The 16,992-nt window shown below is 34.0% G+C and overlaps 1 long non-coding RNA gene across 2 annotated transcripts in view; it reads right to left on the bottom strand.

The window, feature by feature from the left end:
* Nucleotides 1-5,752, bottom strand: part of LOC137646101 (uncharacterized) — an 85,831-nt gene extending 80,079 nt beyond the window's left edge. For both annotated transcript variants that reach the window (XR_011045392.1, XR_011045391.1), the window contains exon 1: nt 5,635-5,752. This is a non-coding gene — a long non-coding RNA (uncharacterized lncRNA). The remainder of the gene's footprint in view (nt 1-5,634) is intronic.
* Nucleotides 5,753-16,992: the final 11,240 nt, after the last annotated feature.

Here is a 16,992-nt window from a genome sequence, read left to right as displayed (position 1 = left end):
TTGTTATTGTTGACTGTCTTGTTTTTAGCTCAAATGAGCCCTGTAACTACTATAATCCGCAGACAAACTAGTCCACTATGACGTCTTACACGTTTGGCCCCAAAAATCACTTTGGCCTTAAGATAGGGGGTGGCATGGGGGCGGAGGCCCCCCGGTAGGCCTAGGTAGGGGTACAGGGCCCTAGGTTAGGTTAAGTGGGTGTATCAGGTTCGGTAGTGCCCCGAAAATCACTTTTCTCCCCCTCCCCCCACCCAAAAAACCTGCTTCCCACTGGGGTCGCACTAATTGTAGTACTGTAGTAGGTTTATGCTTACCTTTTGTGTGTAAGAGTAAGTCTTAATTTCTTTTTATTCATCTCATGTTTCTATGCAATATGCAACACCATTCTGGTCGTTTTTTGCCGTTTTTCGTCGTTAATACTTGAAAAACGGGTGTGGCCTTCTCCTGGCCATTTACCAAATTTTCTTGTAGTTTCGTCGATTTCTGCCCCTTTCTTCATCTACAGTTCTACTCTATTTTTCATTTTCGCTGTCAACACCAATTCCCACCTAGGGACCCAATTGGGTTTCATTGTAGTGTATTACATGGCAATGTAAAATAGGAAAACAACTACTTTTTCTTATAGAAAAAATTACACTCTTCGAAAATGACACCCGTTCCTGTCGCAAATGAATAGTTTCAGAAATATATATACATCTATATCCTCCGATAATGGGGGACCTCCAGTGGGAACTTGGGGTTTTGGGTGGGGAAAACATACTGGGGAATCGATATATATATAAACGTAAAACAAGCCTTTTCTTCTCTATGCATTACCTTCTTGAAATTATAATAATCAGAGGAAAATACAAAACAGTATATCCAGATAAAATTCGGAGGCGCCGTTGCAAAGATTGTCATGAAAAAATACAGTAACCAGTGCTGCCAACGTTCGATGTAGATCAAATGTTAACATTCCATGCTAACATTAGCACCCGTACGATCATTCGTTTGTGCTTACCAGTTTTGCCCTGCGCAGAAGCTTTTTCCCATTTTATTATCCTATTCCCTTTTAAATCATCTCATTTTATATTCCCAATCCATATTATTTATCATTCATTCTATTTTATCTTCCTAAATTGGGTTTATTTCTTTTGTTATTTCCTTTTCACTACCCGGTTTCACATAAATTCTTCCTCTGGACTAGTTTCCCTATCCAGTTCATTCATAGTAAAACCATCTCATTTTATATTTCCTTTCAATATTATGTATCATTCATTCCATTTTACCTTCCTATATTGTTTTTATTTCCTTTTCACTCTGCAGTTTCACAAATACTTTCCCTGAACTAGTTTCCCTACCCAGTTTATTTATGTTTACCCTCTAGACTCCCTTATTTTTCTGTTAACCAATCAGGAACCGATACGTATTCAAAGTTTACACAAGGGGGTTGACAACTGATATTTCCCTACCCCCTTCCTTTGTCTCTTTAAGTGGTCTGTTCTTTCCTCTTCCACGAAGCCCTTTTCCTTTGTAACCTTTGAACTAGTCAGGTGTCCGCCATTTCGAGTGAGATTTATTTTTTTTGTATTTTACGATGGAGGAAATTATAGATACAGTACTTGTAACGGCTGCAGTATTCCGTATCTAAAATCATTTACTAAATTACATGGTGATTCTTATGATTCTTCTGCCAATGTTGATATTTTCCTGAAATCACACAATGTAATTCCTCAACTCTTGCAGTGCCCCAAGTGTTGTTTCCCCTATCTTACAGGAAAGATATTCATGTGTTTTATTACAATACCGAATCCACCATACCTAAAACCAAAAAGAAATGCCATTGTGGTTATACCGTTACTTCCTATGAAGGTACATTTTGGGGAAAAAGTCGTCTACCCCCATGGAAGACTCCAGTGACCTGCAAGTTTCGGCGTCTTCTTTGTAAAGGTAAGTGGAGAATTTTACCGTTTTCAGTAAATACCTGAGGTTTGTGACCTGTCATACTACTAGGATAGGTTAGGTGGGTTTGTTAATTTCTGTGCCCTTTTTGTACTTTTTATATATGGAGTAAAAATTATATGGAGATATTATTTAAAATACATATGGAAATATCTATCATTACTATCATTAGTAATGTCATTCATCGTGCCGTTGGTGACTCTGTGTACTATACGTCATCGTTGGTAACGTTGCTAATATTGTCGTTCACAATACATTCGTTTAAGAGAAGTGTTACCGTTGTATAAATGCTTATATTTAAATATTTTAACACAACATATGTCATCAATGATTATATTTAACCATTTTAACAGAAAATGGTAAATTAACAGTTTCATCCATTATGGGGAAACAGGAATAAAAATATATTTGTTGCATCAGAAATAGTGTAGTTCCAAAGAATTTAACGTTTATTTTGACCGCAAACCATCCGATTTAGAGACTTACTATGTAATTGGAGTTAAAACAACAAGTTGTTCTAGAATGCAGAAAGACCCTACTTCATCCCAACAATTATGGGGGACACCAGGTGGTAACCGGGATTTTGGGTGGGGGGGGGGGGGGGCGTCAAATGATATTTGCAATAAATGAATACTTATCCTTCCACCACCTCTCCCCTATACCCCTACCTAGCCCTACCGGGAGGGGGGGGGGGGGGGCTCTGCCGCCCCTCTGCGACCCCCCCTTAAGGCCACAGTGATTTTCAGGGCACTACTGAACCTAATAAACCCACCTAACCTAGCCTAGGGGCCCTATACCCCTACCTAGACCTACCAGGGGGGGGGCCTCTGCCCCCCCTGCGACCCCCCCCTTAAGGCCACAGTGAATTTCGGGACACTACCGAACCTAATACAACCACCTAACCTAGGGCCCTGTACCCCTACCTAGGCCTAGCCCCTGCGAGGCCCCCCCCCCTTACAGCCACTACCTAACATATCCATCAAACCAAATCCAAAGTGATGGTACTGCTGTATACATCGTTACACTATCACCATTAAAATATACTCTATAAATTAATGAAGCTTACCTTAAACTGTTGGTTCATCAAGATGTGCTGTTGCTTTGAGGAAAACATGAAGCCGTTGGGAAGGTTCCTTGACATGCAGGACAATTTTTATTTTGTAAAATTAATTTGTCTCTCTGGCACAAATCCACTAGGTTTTCAATATTCCCCGAATAACTTACAACAAATTCATTGTAAGTTAGGAAACAGTCAGGACAAGAAGATGGAATTTCAACTTCTTGTGCAACATGAGATGACGTGCTTACTATTGCCTCCATTTCTAAGAACGAAATGAAATGCATGGGAAAGATGATGTATTGTCGCGCTGTGATTGGCCAAGCATGTATGACGTCATAGTGGATAGGCGCTGTGATTGGCCAAACGTGTAAGACTTTATAGAGTCCTTTCAATGACGTCACTGGGAATCGCCGGCGGCCATGCTGGAGGACATACAAAGCGAAAACATGGCGGCTGCTACAGCGAATATGGACAATGAGAGCGATTTTGTCAAACAATTGTCGGGTGATGAGAAGCGTTTTTACAAGCAGAAACTCGATTTAATTGATGGCCTAGATCCATACCAGATGCAGAATTCATTCGGTCAAAATTGAGGATTTTCACAGTATTTCATACATTGATATGGTGAACTACTTGGTACTGTCGGCCAACCCAGAACATGAGTGGGCATACATTTCCATTGAATAATCTGCTTCCAGAATTCGTTGTTTTTCCCTTTAATGCTTTTAAGTCCAAAATTAGATAAACACTGGGCCAATGAAGAGAGTGTTTATAATTATAAAGCTAATATTGATAATTTAGCCTAACCTTGTGTATTATAATTTTTGATTGTCAAAATGTATGTAAAAGTTTTGCATTATAATGTCAAATCTTTCTCAGTTCATGCCTAAACATTGTGTTTGTGTTTGGTTACAAATGCTATAATTTCTTATATACATATAAACACATGATGGACAAACACTATTGTAATGCTCTTGGATGATCGTTTTGCCTCCTTGCAATTAAATGCGCAAGTTTAATTATTTTTTCAATGTTTCATATATAAGCTGAAGACCCCTTCGGGTTAAACCAGCTTTCAGATATTATTATTATTTATAATCAATGTTTATTCATCACATAGGCCTTTATGTCTGCACAATTTAATACACAAATTAAAATAAATATAAATATACACTTAATTATATATAGGCATGAGCACCTTGACGAAAAAGAGACCTAGGTAAGTAGCCTTTGTTAATATAGCCAAAATAAGCGCTTTTAATTTTTTTTTTGAAAACCTGAGATGCACCCTAAAAATTGAGATGCCCCATCCCCCACACACACACTACACACTGAACTGACGATGATACTTGTCAAGTCACCTATGCGATCGGATATAGCATGTTTACACAGGAATAATGATACTTTTAGGGCCTAGCCGAGACTGACCTGATATGAAATGATCAGAACAAATACGTGTGTAGGGTAGTGAGGATTCACGTAGATCAGCCCGTGATATTCTGGTCAACCACAAGTCACGTCTGCACTTGGATAATTCCTCTGTATCTTTGTCCTGATTCTGAATAACTGCCGGTATGTGGTAGAAACTCTTGTCATCTCTTCGTCCTCAATTCCCACAGCCAGCAATAGCGCAAAAACTGGTCATTGTGTGAATGTGAATGTGATGAAATGGCTAAATATTCAACAGTTCAACCATAGCTATTCACTGAACGCGTCTTTGTTTGCCCTCCAAGATGGCGGACCGGAAGTTTGATGACGTGTATTGAAAGGACTCTATAGTGGACTAGTTTGTCTGCGGATTATAGTGGTTACAGGGATCATTTAAGCAAATACAAGACACAGTCAACAATAACAACAGACTTAGAAAAAATCTGGGAGGAAGACATGAGTAGCGTGAGTTTGATCGTCGATATATAAAGAACTAGGCATTTGCGACAGATAATATTTTACAGAAAATACTACAAAAGACTTGCTTTACTCGGGAAAAATATTATAATAGATTTCCCAAAATGGATGAAACTGTAAAAATACCCAGAAAATATATGTTTTCCTGTAGGAAATAACCTGATCTAACCGGTTTTCACATTCACTTCATCCGTAATAACAGCAACCAATTCGGCAACTTAAAGTTAGCCAACATTGGTTGACCTGTTTGTTTCCGATTGAAATGAACATCAAATTCGTTTAAATCTCGCTACTTACTATAGGAAAACATATTTTCTGTTCGAAATCTCACCCTGTAATACAATACAAAATTACCATACTGGACATGAAAAAAATATACAACGGATGGTCCCTAAAAAAAAATGACCAACGCTTCAACTCCATATCCTGAAGCTACGGCCATGCGCGATTTTATCTTCAAGCAACTGTTCATATTTCCACATAGGTTGCACGACATAATAAACAGGTCAATTTCAGTGTGGCACTTTATTCATAACTATACCTCACCTTAGCACAAAATCTAAATCAATTTCCGTAAAATAAAAGAATTTTACACGACATAAAACTTCTGTGGTTTCAGAAGTTTTGACATGGTCACAGTTTTTGTAATAATCACTGCATAAAGAAAAAGCATTTAGCAGAAGGCACGTTATGTATATGATATAATAAAAATTGAGAAAATAACTCACATTTGATTGATCTTTGAAGGTTAGCAGAGGTTCCGGCAACAAACACCCGACCGCCATGTTGAAATTTCGTGACTTCGAGAGTTAGAGTTGCCACATGGCTTAGGCTAAAGAGCCCCCCCCCCAAAAAAAAAAAAAAAAAAAAAAAAAAACCAGCGCAGAAATCCCCAATTTCCACAGATATATTTTTTTCCGATCCTGTAGGCTTTATTATTATAGAAATTACTCTTTATACTTCATATAAGTGCAAGCAAATTGGTATAGAATATCCCCATCAGACGCCCAAAAATTCCCAAATCTAGGGATAAATAGACATGTCTGGCAACACTGACTTGGTGACAGAATCTCGGGAAAAATTATGAAATATTTTCGTACCTACGATTTGCTCCTGTAAATTATAAAATAAAGCTCTTTAAAATAGTAATATTTCTTTAAACACCATGAACAGTACAGTAAACGTGGAATTATATTTTATAACTTAATTATGAATAGTAACAAGAAAGTTGACTGAGAAGCGTTTCCTTATCCTTTACTTTAAGGACTGCTTTCCTGGTCCTATAAATGGAATACAATATCTTATAATAAATTATAATCAATAAATAATGAATATTCAACACTAATAAGTGAAATATTTAACCTAAAACATTAAACAAATCTAGATTTGTGCTGGCAGACGATTTTCAAGTAGGGAAAAAACTGAAGAGTTCATCCAATTGTTTTATATAACGTTAATTTTGAATATTTTGAAATACGAGCTGTTTATTGTATTTATTGATTTATAGATGTTTATTTTCTATTTAAGGCTTGCAATTTAAGAAGTTCATGGACACCGCGATGGTATAGACACCTACTGAGAGCAAACATAACTAATTATGCTAATAAAACATCTCAACTTAGTGAATTATGCAAAGGTATTTTGTGCAAGACGTGCTCAATATGATAAATGAAATTTACGACCTATATCATAGAAATTGTGTCTACTTTTATTCCTAACCCTAATATATTAAAATCTTAAGACAGAAACTGGTAAAAATCTAAAATTTTAAAAACTGGTAGCAACTTCTGCATTTTCTAGATTGGTCATGAATATATCTATTGTTTAATGATTAGATTAATTTCGTATTAAATATATATTCCATAAAAATCAGTAGATTAATAAAGTTTAAATGTAGTCCTTATACATTTTAATGCCATATTTTTCTTCAAAATAAGATACCTTAAAGGTATCTTGTTTTCTTATTTGGTAAAACAAGTGACAGACCAGTTTCCGTAACTGCCACGTGGCATAAAATTAAATTATAATGTACACAATAAATCAACCTTAAAGATGCAACTGAATAAAAATTTGGTTGAACAAAATAATATCTAAAGATCGTGTGTTTTTACGTGTCCATTGTTACATATGAACACAAAGCAAGAGACATAACTGAGAGACCTTCTTTATAAGCTTATATAACATTAACACATCGTTTTACAGACAATGTATTCTTTTGAAATTGAATAAAATTAACCAATAATGCATATACAACACTGGAAAGAACTATACTTGATCTGAAATATAATAGAATCTAGATTTTCTGTTGGCAGACGATTTTCTAACAGGGAAACCAAACTAAAGTATTAAAACACTACAAAAGAAATTATCTGACTGCCTATTGTAACATTAAAACTGAATTCTTAAGATATTGGCTGTCTATTCTATTCAATGACTTTTTAGTATTTATATATTCTATTAGGGTTGTAATCCCAAAAAATTCATGGGCACTGCAATGGTATGGACACCTACTGACAGTAAAAGTAACTATTTGAGATACCTTTAACAATTATGCAAAGGTATTTTTGTGCAAGATGTGCTCATTATAATTAATTAAATTTAAAACGTATATGATGAATATTATATTTTCTTTAATTCTCTACCTTAATATGTTGAGTTCTTGAAATAGAAACTGGTAAAAATCTAAAATTATAAAAACTTTTGGCAACTTTTATCTTTTCTAGATAGTCAAAAATATCTCTATTGTTTAATCTTAAAAATAATTTCGTATTAAATTTACATTATATAAAAAATCACTAGATAAATAAAGTTTAAATCCAATTTTTATACTTTTAATGCCACATTTTCCTTCAAAATCAGATGATTTAAAGGTATTTTGCTTTCTTGTTTGGTAAAACAAGTGGCAGACCAGTTTCCATAACTGCCACGTGGCATAAAATGAAAATATAATATACCAAATAAATAAATCTTAAATATGCAATGGGATAAAAATTTGGTTGAACAAACTACTACCTAAAGATCATATGCTTTTATGTGTTCATTATTACATATGAACACAAAGCAAGAGACATAACTGAAAAAAAAACTTCTTTAAAACTTATATAACATTAAAACGTCGTTTTAAAGACAATGTTTTCTTTTCAAATTGAAAATAATTAATCAACAATGAAGATTCAGTACTGGAAATATCTATATTTGACCTAAAAAGTAATATAATCTATAGTTCCTGCTGGCAGACGATTTTCCTATAGGGAAACAAAACTCAATTAATACAATAATATAGGATAAAAACCCATTGTACTATATATATATATATATATATATATATATATATATATATATATATATATATATATATATATATATATAGCCTTCCACTAAATTTATTTTCAATAGTGGCTGTTGATTCTATTCAGTGATTTCTCAATATTTATTTTATCATTTTTGGCTTGTAGGCCTACTCTTAAGAAATTTAATCCTACTGTTAAATTTGCAAATTATTTCATATAAAATATATCTTTTATAAAAGATTACTATAAGATGATTTCAAATATGATAATAATTGAGACTGTCTGTCATTATTGCTCAAAATGACTAAAATTAAAAATCTTAAAAAGGAATTTTGTTCATTTCGTTTGGGAAATAAAAAAAAAAAAAAAATAGACGAATTCCCAGCCTAAAAATCTAGACCTTGCTAACAAAACCAAGTTACCACTTAAGGAAATGGAAATATGCAATGGTTCGAACTTAGATTGCATCAGAATTAATGAAATCTTTATGATTATATACCTTTGAATAATGGGAATCTCCCAAAACCTTTGATTTTTAAGGTTTATGCTATTTTTGGGAGTTGGAATCGAATTATTAATATTACGTCAAATCAATGAAATTCAGTTGAACAGACCTGTTTAACTGAATTTCATTGATTTATCGTAATTATGTCTATTAATTTATGTTTTATGTTGATTTTTTAGCTCCGATGATGGGTAACGTTGTTCCCGAAAGCTTAGCAAATAAATGGTCCAAATGCTTAAGTACCTATACTTTCCTTCTCTATTTTATATATATATATATATATATATATATATATATATATATATATATATATATATATATATATATATATATATATATATATATATACACACACACACACACACACACACACACACATATATATATATATATATATATATATATATATATATATATATATATATATATATATATATATATATTTGTATATGTGGAATGTGATGAGGTTATATGGAGTTGGTGGAAGGTTGTTGCAAGCAGTGAAAAGTTTCTACAAAGGTAGTAAAGCATGTGTTAGAATAGGAAATGAAGTGAGTGATTGGTTTCCGGTGAGAGTGGGGCTGAGACAGGGATGTGTGATGTCGCCGTGGTTGTTTAACTTGTATGTTGATGGAGTGGTGAGAGAGGTGAATGCTCGAGTGCTTGGACGAGGATTAAAACTGGTAGGCGAGAATGACCATGAATGGGAGGTAAATCAGTTGTTGTTTGCGGATGATACTGTACTGGTAGCAGACACAGAAGAGAAGCTTGACCGACTAGTGACAGAATTTGGAAGGGTGTGTGAGAGAAGGAAGTTGAGAGTTAATGTGGGTAAGAGTAAGGTTATGAGATGTACGAGAAGGGAAGGTGGTGCAAGGTTGAATGTCATGTTGAATGGAGAGTTACTTGAGGAGGTGGATCAGTTTAAGTACTTGGGGTCTATTGTTGCAGCAAATGGTGGAGTGGAAGCAGATGTACGTCAGAGAGTCAATGAAGGTTGCAAAGTGTTGGGGGCAGTTAAGGGAGTAGTAAAAAATAGAGGGTTGGGCATGAATGTAAAGAGAGTTCTATATGAGAAAGTGATTGTACCAACTGTGATGTATGGATCGGAGCTGTGGGGAATGAAAGTGATGGAGAGACAGAAATTGAATGTGTTTGAGATGAAGTGTCTAAGGAGTATGGCTGGTGTATCTCGAGTAGATAGGGTTAGGAACGAAGTGGTCAGGGAGAGAACGGGTGTAAGAAATGAGTTAGCGGCTAGAGTGGATATGAATGTGTTGAGGTGGTTTGGCCATGTTGAGAGAATGGAAAATGGTTGTCTGCTAAGAAGGTGATGAATGCAAGAGTTGATGGGAGAAGTACAAGAGGAAGGCCAAGGTTTGGGTGGATGGATGGAGTGAAGGAAGCTCTGGGTGATAGGAGGATAGATGTGAGAGAGGCAAGAGAGCGTGCTAGAAATAGGAATGAATGGCGAGCGATTGTGACGCAGTTCCAGTAGTCCCTGCTGCTTCCTCCGGTGCCTTAGATGACCACGGAGGTAGCAGCAGTAGGGGACTCAGCATTATGAAGCTTCATCTGTGGTGGATAATGTGGGAGGTTGGGCTGTGGTACCCTAGCAGTACCAGCTGAACTCGGTTGAATCCCTGGTTAGGCTGAAGGAACGTAGAAAGTAGAGGTCCCCTTTTTGTTTTGTTTCATTGTTGGTGTCGGCTACCCCCCAAAATTGGGGGAAGTGCCTTGGTATATGTATGTATGTATGTATGTATGTGTGTATACACACATATATATATGTATATATATACACGCACACATACAGTATATATATATATATATATATATATATATATATATATATATATATATATATATACATATACATACATATGTATATATATATATATATATATATATATATATATATATATATATATATATATATATATATATATATATATATATATGTATACATATATATACACATATACATATATATACCTATATACATATATGCATATATATATATATATATATATATATATATATATATATATATATATATATATACATATATATAAATATATATATATATATATATATATATATATATATATATATATATATATATATATATATATATATATACATATATATATACATATATATATATATATATATATATATATATATATATATATATATATATATATATATATATATATATATATATATATATATATATATCGTGTGTAGGCTATTACTTTTAACAAGATTACTTAGTTCGTAAAAGTTAATTAATGGAAAATTCGAAAAAAAAAGGAAAATATTCTTAAGTAAAACAGTAACAACCGTTTAAAAATCTGAGTATCTGACATTATTATAACTAGCCAAGCTACAAAGAGAGATTTATGTCAACCTGTTCAATGGAAAACGAATTTACAAGTTTGAACTTTTGAAGTTCCACCGATTTAATCGCCAGATTAGAGGAACATCATTCCACAATCTGTGACAGCTGAAATAAAACTTTTAGATTGCTGGGTAGTAGAGAGAGAGAGAGAGAGAGAGAGAGAGAGAGAGAGAGAGAGAGAGAGAGAGAGAGAGAGAGAGAGAGAGAGAGAGAGTCTATTAACGAGTATCAGAAACGTTGAAGAAATATCATCAAATTCCTAATGCTTTCACACAATTTATTTCAAAATCTGAAGATCTACGTTCGAGAAAACTACTTTCAGATGTTAACGTTTAATTCGGGGCAATAGTATGTACATTGATTATTTGTTTATTTATTTATCTATAAAGGAAAATTGTGAATATTTACGTAGACGAAAGCTGCCCGCAACAGCTAGTGGCTATACTTTCCCCACTCGATAGCGCGGAGTTTAAAACATCTACATACAGGAAACATCCATAGAACAATATTAATCAATATGCTACACATTGAAATCAAATGTCGTACTTACATTTCACAATGATGTACCACTGCAACTTGAAATTATGTATCTCCGATGAACCGAAATAGAAAACGCGCCCAGACATCTCTACTCTACCACACTTACAGCAACACTGAATTAGTTTCAACTTGGTGATGAATCATATTATCATCAGATCACCTGAATGCTAGTTACCTAAATTTGGTAACTATAATTGGTTAGTCTTGAATGCTATATTTTCGGCCTTTTCTACTATTAGGTTGGCCTTTTAAAGCTGAATTTTTAAAGAATATAATTTATTATTTAAATGATATACAGTATACGAGTGAAATATATAAGCAAGTTACCCCTAGAAAAACGGGCTCAAGTAAAACGGTACGACTTTCCATTTAGAGAAAACCTAATTTAAGGCTAACTATATTATATTTAATCACCATGAATTTTTTTTTGTTTTGTTTTGTTATAGAGTCGCCTTAGCAAATTTATGAGTTAATGCCTCTAGGGATATTACCTTCCATAACTTGTATAATTGTAATATGTAAAATTAGTAATATTTGCTTAAGAATAGTAAAACTATCACCATAAACTGAAAGTAGATAGTATCTTAAAATCTAGGATTGATAGTTTTCGCTGTCTGATTGTGATGTTGGCAGATTCCAGAAAGATTTCAACTTTTTTGCAATAAATATTCAAATCTATTTCTACTTTATCATCAGGTAAAATTTCTAAGCCTGAAAATCTGTTTTGGCACTATAATTCTTTTACTACTTGTGTTATCTTAGTTTTTCAATGTCATATCTGAGAATTATAAATTAGGTTTTCATTACTTTTCCTGGTCTTCAACTTAGTGTCTCAAGTGTCTAGTAGTGACTTTTTACATTATTGATAAATGGTCAAGTTGGTTACGATATTTTCCGCAGGAAGATGTCCAAGTATGCTTTTGTATATCTGTGTTCGAGTAGTGTGTTCCCTATTATCAGTTCGTGAAAAAATAAGAAAAAAAAACCTACTTGCTGATATGGAGTGCCATGCTCTCTCCCAGAATGTAGAAACTACATTCCTCCATCTAAGTCCTTCTTTTTCAAATCCAGTCAAGTCTTCTTTCAGTGAATACACATATCCAGGCCATATATTACAAGAACTGACAAAGGCTGCTCTAATTTGCCATCCTAGTTCAATTTTGGACACTAAATTTCCATGATGTTAAGCCTTACTCTGGATTTTTTAACTTAGATCTTATTTACTTATTATCGTGAGATACTTCGCACCCTTCTCCTACTTGAAAGGGCTGCACTGAACCAAGGGACATTTCTACCATTTGAGAGTTCACTAAAGGCCACTGATCTCTCTCCCTCTACCTTGCTGAAAACCTCAAGAGTTATGCGCTTTTACGTGTAAGAAAGAATTAAGAGTTTGCATAGAAATATATGCACTCATACAAATAATTCATATGTATATGTTGTTACGCTACTGGTAACAATGCTGAACCTGTCTAAAAAGAGACTGTGCGATTTTAAGATTTATTATATGATAAAAGAGACAGAACATAAAGGAAAACTTAACCTAACTTATATTTGAATAAGACTTTTATATATAGAAATACTTTATTCAAATCTAGGTTTATCTTTAAATACTCAAATCACCACATAAAAACTTTAATGCACAACTAAAAGAATAAAGTAATGACACAAAAACCAATTCCTGCGGGAGTAAATTATGAAATACTTGAGATAATTTAATTAAACCTTTACAGTAACACAGACTCAGTGAATCTACTCTTAAAACAAATTCAAACTTAAAACTATTAAAGTATAGCAGCAAGAATAACCAAAAGCAAACAATAACAGTTCAATACAATTACATAAATCTCATCAAAGTACATATTGAACACAAAAAGAGACAAATATCATGATGTATCTTAACATGTCCCTCCCTTTAAGGGGAGACAACATGTACATCCAAATAACAAACTAATAGATTAGAATTTTTGTATACAGAAGCAAAAGTCAACATTTGGGAAGGATGTCGGCAATGAGGTTTAATCTTGCCTTTGATATGCAATACCCCAATGTTATACTGCTGCAGGACCAAGGCCCATAGAGTTAATTTTGAAGTTTTTTTTCATTTTACTTACAAAAGACAATGGATTACGGTCAGACAAAAAAAAATATACAAGAGATGGATTATCTATTAATTTTATATACAAGAAATAATTAGATGATTTATATACGAATCAATATTTTTCATGAGCATGAATGAGAGCCCAAGCTTCCTTTTCCACCGTACTCTAGGAACTGAGGCGGCTTCACTTTACTTGCATAAGAAATCTGGTGTAGTACATTATAATCACTGGTCTGCATCAAAACTGCTCCTACAGCCATATCACTAGCTTCTCCTTTGATAAACAGCTTGTCCGATTCATATTCCTTCAAAACGAAGACTTCAAGACAAAACTTTGATAGCTTCAAAGGCACGTTGATGATCTGTCCACTGGCATCAGTCTTAGGGCTGACGATATTAATCAGAGGTACAACAACTTCTGAAGAGTTCGGACAGAACCACGTAATAAGATCTGTACTGCCTTGTTTATAGGAGTAGGCAATAATGTGATGCATGCAACTACCATACTTGGGTGCAATCATTCCGCTCCCGACATCCATGACCCAAGTTACAAAACTTTTCCCAATAGTAGTTTTCTGCCGGGTTTATTCTAAGGCCAAGAAACAAGTCTCACAGTCTTTTAATGTTCTTCCCAAGTACTATCGTGGACCAATGTCATCAAACGTAGCATTTCTCATCTGAAACAGAACATTAAAGATGTTAAGGTTTCAACAGCATTTGTCATTTCAAAGGGGAAGAATAGTATTGAAATTAACTACAGACATGACCCAGGCAGAAGCTTTCTTAGCATTTTCTGTCAAGGGTACTTTATAGTATCATTTTGATAAGTTAAAAATTTAGAATTTGCAATACCAATAATGAAAACTCTTATCAAAGGATTAGTGGCGTTAATGGTGGCAGATTGCCGAAAGATTAAATTTTTTTTTTTCTAGGGTTAAATCTACCCGACCCCAACAAGTAATTATGAAATAGACTTGACTTTCTATCTTTATGCTAGTCATGGCAAGTAGTGGATTAATATTAACATGATATGCTGTAGTAATTTTTGACATACCTTTTATTCGAAGAGCTGCTATGTCTTTACAATAATCAAGTTTCTCTCTGAAATCAGAACAAAAATAAATTGTTATGCCATAAACACCCTTTTTAAAAAGTGTTTAAATGGATACAAAATTTATCACTAAAACTTGAATAACGTATTTCCTATAATTAAGCTTTCCTTATAGTTTAACAAGAAGTATTTCATATTAGAATTAATCATACAAATCAATTAAACAACCTTATAATTATTAGAAATAAGAATTTAATAACCCTGATATGTATTGTTATTTCACCACCTTGGATAGGTTTCGATGGGTCGACCTCGACCCGGGCAAAAAAAAATTCATTAAAAAATCAATTATGAAGCCAATTCATTACCTTCTAAAATAAATAAAAATTCAAAGAATGTTCTAATATTCAAAAAAGAAAAGATAAAAGCTAAGTCCAAAGTAAATATTTGTTAAAAATAAATTTAATAAAGAGTAACGTAGAGAGTAGAGGTCCCCTTTTTTGTTTTGTTTCTTGTTGATGTCAGCTACCCCCCAAAATTGGGGGAAGTGCCTTGGTATATGGATATGGATGGAAGTATAAATAAATGACTACAAAAACATTTACCTAAAATCTAAATATGGAAATAAACTTAAACTATTCTAAGCACATATTCTACGATAATTGAGCACCCTTTGGTCAGAGCCAGAGTGGGGACGGGGTGGGGGGTGGGTGGGTGGAGGAACAAGGTAACTTTTCTTAAAATGAGAAAAAAAGTAAATATTTTTTTGGCCCAAAAAAAATCAATCCTCTTTTCAACATTTATTTGCGGTAGGTAAATAACAGTTAGTCGCTGAAATTTTCCCATGATATTGTATTATTATCTTCCGACAAAAATGCGTAAAAGATTTTCAAAATGTCTGCCAACCACACCACCTTGTAAAGCCAAATCTGTTACCTGAAAGGGAGAAATATATGTCAATATCAGCGAGTTATTTACTTATATAATTGTTAGAAGATTAGCATAGAAGTATTATGGTAGCTAGTATGAAGTTTATAGATTGTTTAGCAATTAAAAAAATAAAATAATGATCATAATTAAGTTATCATAAAGGTCCAAACTTAAAAAAGCCTAAAAAATAATAAACTTTTTATAAAAACATACGGGGTAGAAGACATTCACAAACTCTTTAAAACAATCCCTTTTTTATAAGTACCTAAAAACTACTACACATTCGATAATTATATAAAAACTGATATTTCACAACTTACCTTAACCAGGATTTCAGAATTACCTTACAGAAATGTGCTATGAACCTGACCACTATACACCAATTTGTACCTTAAGATATACTTCTATGCAATCAAGTTTTTTACCCCCAAAATACCTGACAAAATAAGACCTACCTAAATACCATCAAGTCCAAAGTTCTATAAAGTGATTTGACTTAAAATTGCAAAATGTATTTCATCTAAAGATAACCAACAAAAAATGTACCACTTAATCTACTGTATCACTATTCCTGTATTATCCCCCTTTGCATTTTTTTTAGAGCTATTGATACTAATGTAATATGTTGAAACTATTTCAACCCTAGGAAATATTATCATTAAGTTCTGAAGGTGCTTTTCCCTTTCAGTACAAGCAGGAGACTTTAACCCAATGGTGTTATGGTAATAGTTAGCCATGCTTATAAAATTTTGAAGCATGTTGCCACTGTCTCACCACGATGAGGTCATGACCTTCGAGACGGGGGGACGTCCACTGTACAAGATCAGTACCATGCACCCACCTCCATGTGTTGCGAGCACATGTTGGGAGCACATGTCACCAACACTTGAGCGTCTCTGGAACTCCAAACCAGAGCGGATCAAAGTAGTAACAATCAAGAGGTTTGTGATCACCCCAACATTGAGACTACCCCGACATCCTGAAACCTTATTTTGAGGGGGGTTCTAAGTCCCTCGCCATAAGGTAACGGGACCGTTTACTAGCCGGTTTCCGACTTTTGCCAGAAACCGGATTTTCCAAAACACGTCTTTAACACTGTAACCAACCCGTGACAGAGTCACAGAAGTAAGCCAGGAATCAGCGTGAATCGCGCATGAGCGCTATGATGTGCCTTTACACCTCACTGAGCCCACACAGGCTCAGCCAGGAATCAGCACATTACATCACAGAGGTCAGCTAGGAATCGGCATACTTTTGCAAGTCTT

This window comes from Palaemon carinicauda, chromosome 8, assembly GCF_036898095.1.
Source record: "Palaemon carinicauda isolate YSFRI2023 chromosome 8, ASM3689809v2, whole genome shotgun sequence".
Classification (NCBI taxonomy): domain Eukaryota; kingdom Metazoa; phylum Arthropoda; class Malacostraca; order Decapoda; family Palaemonidae; genus Palaemon; species Palaemon carinicauda.
The sequence above is the reverse complement of the archived record's forward strand: the minus strand, read 5'-3'. Positions and strand labels throughout refer to the sequence as shown.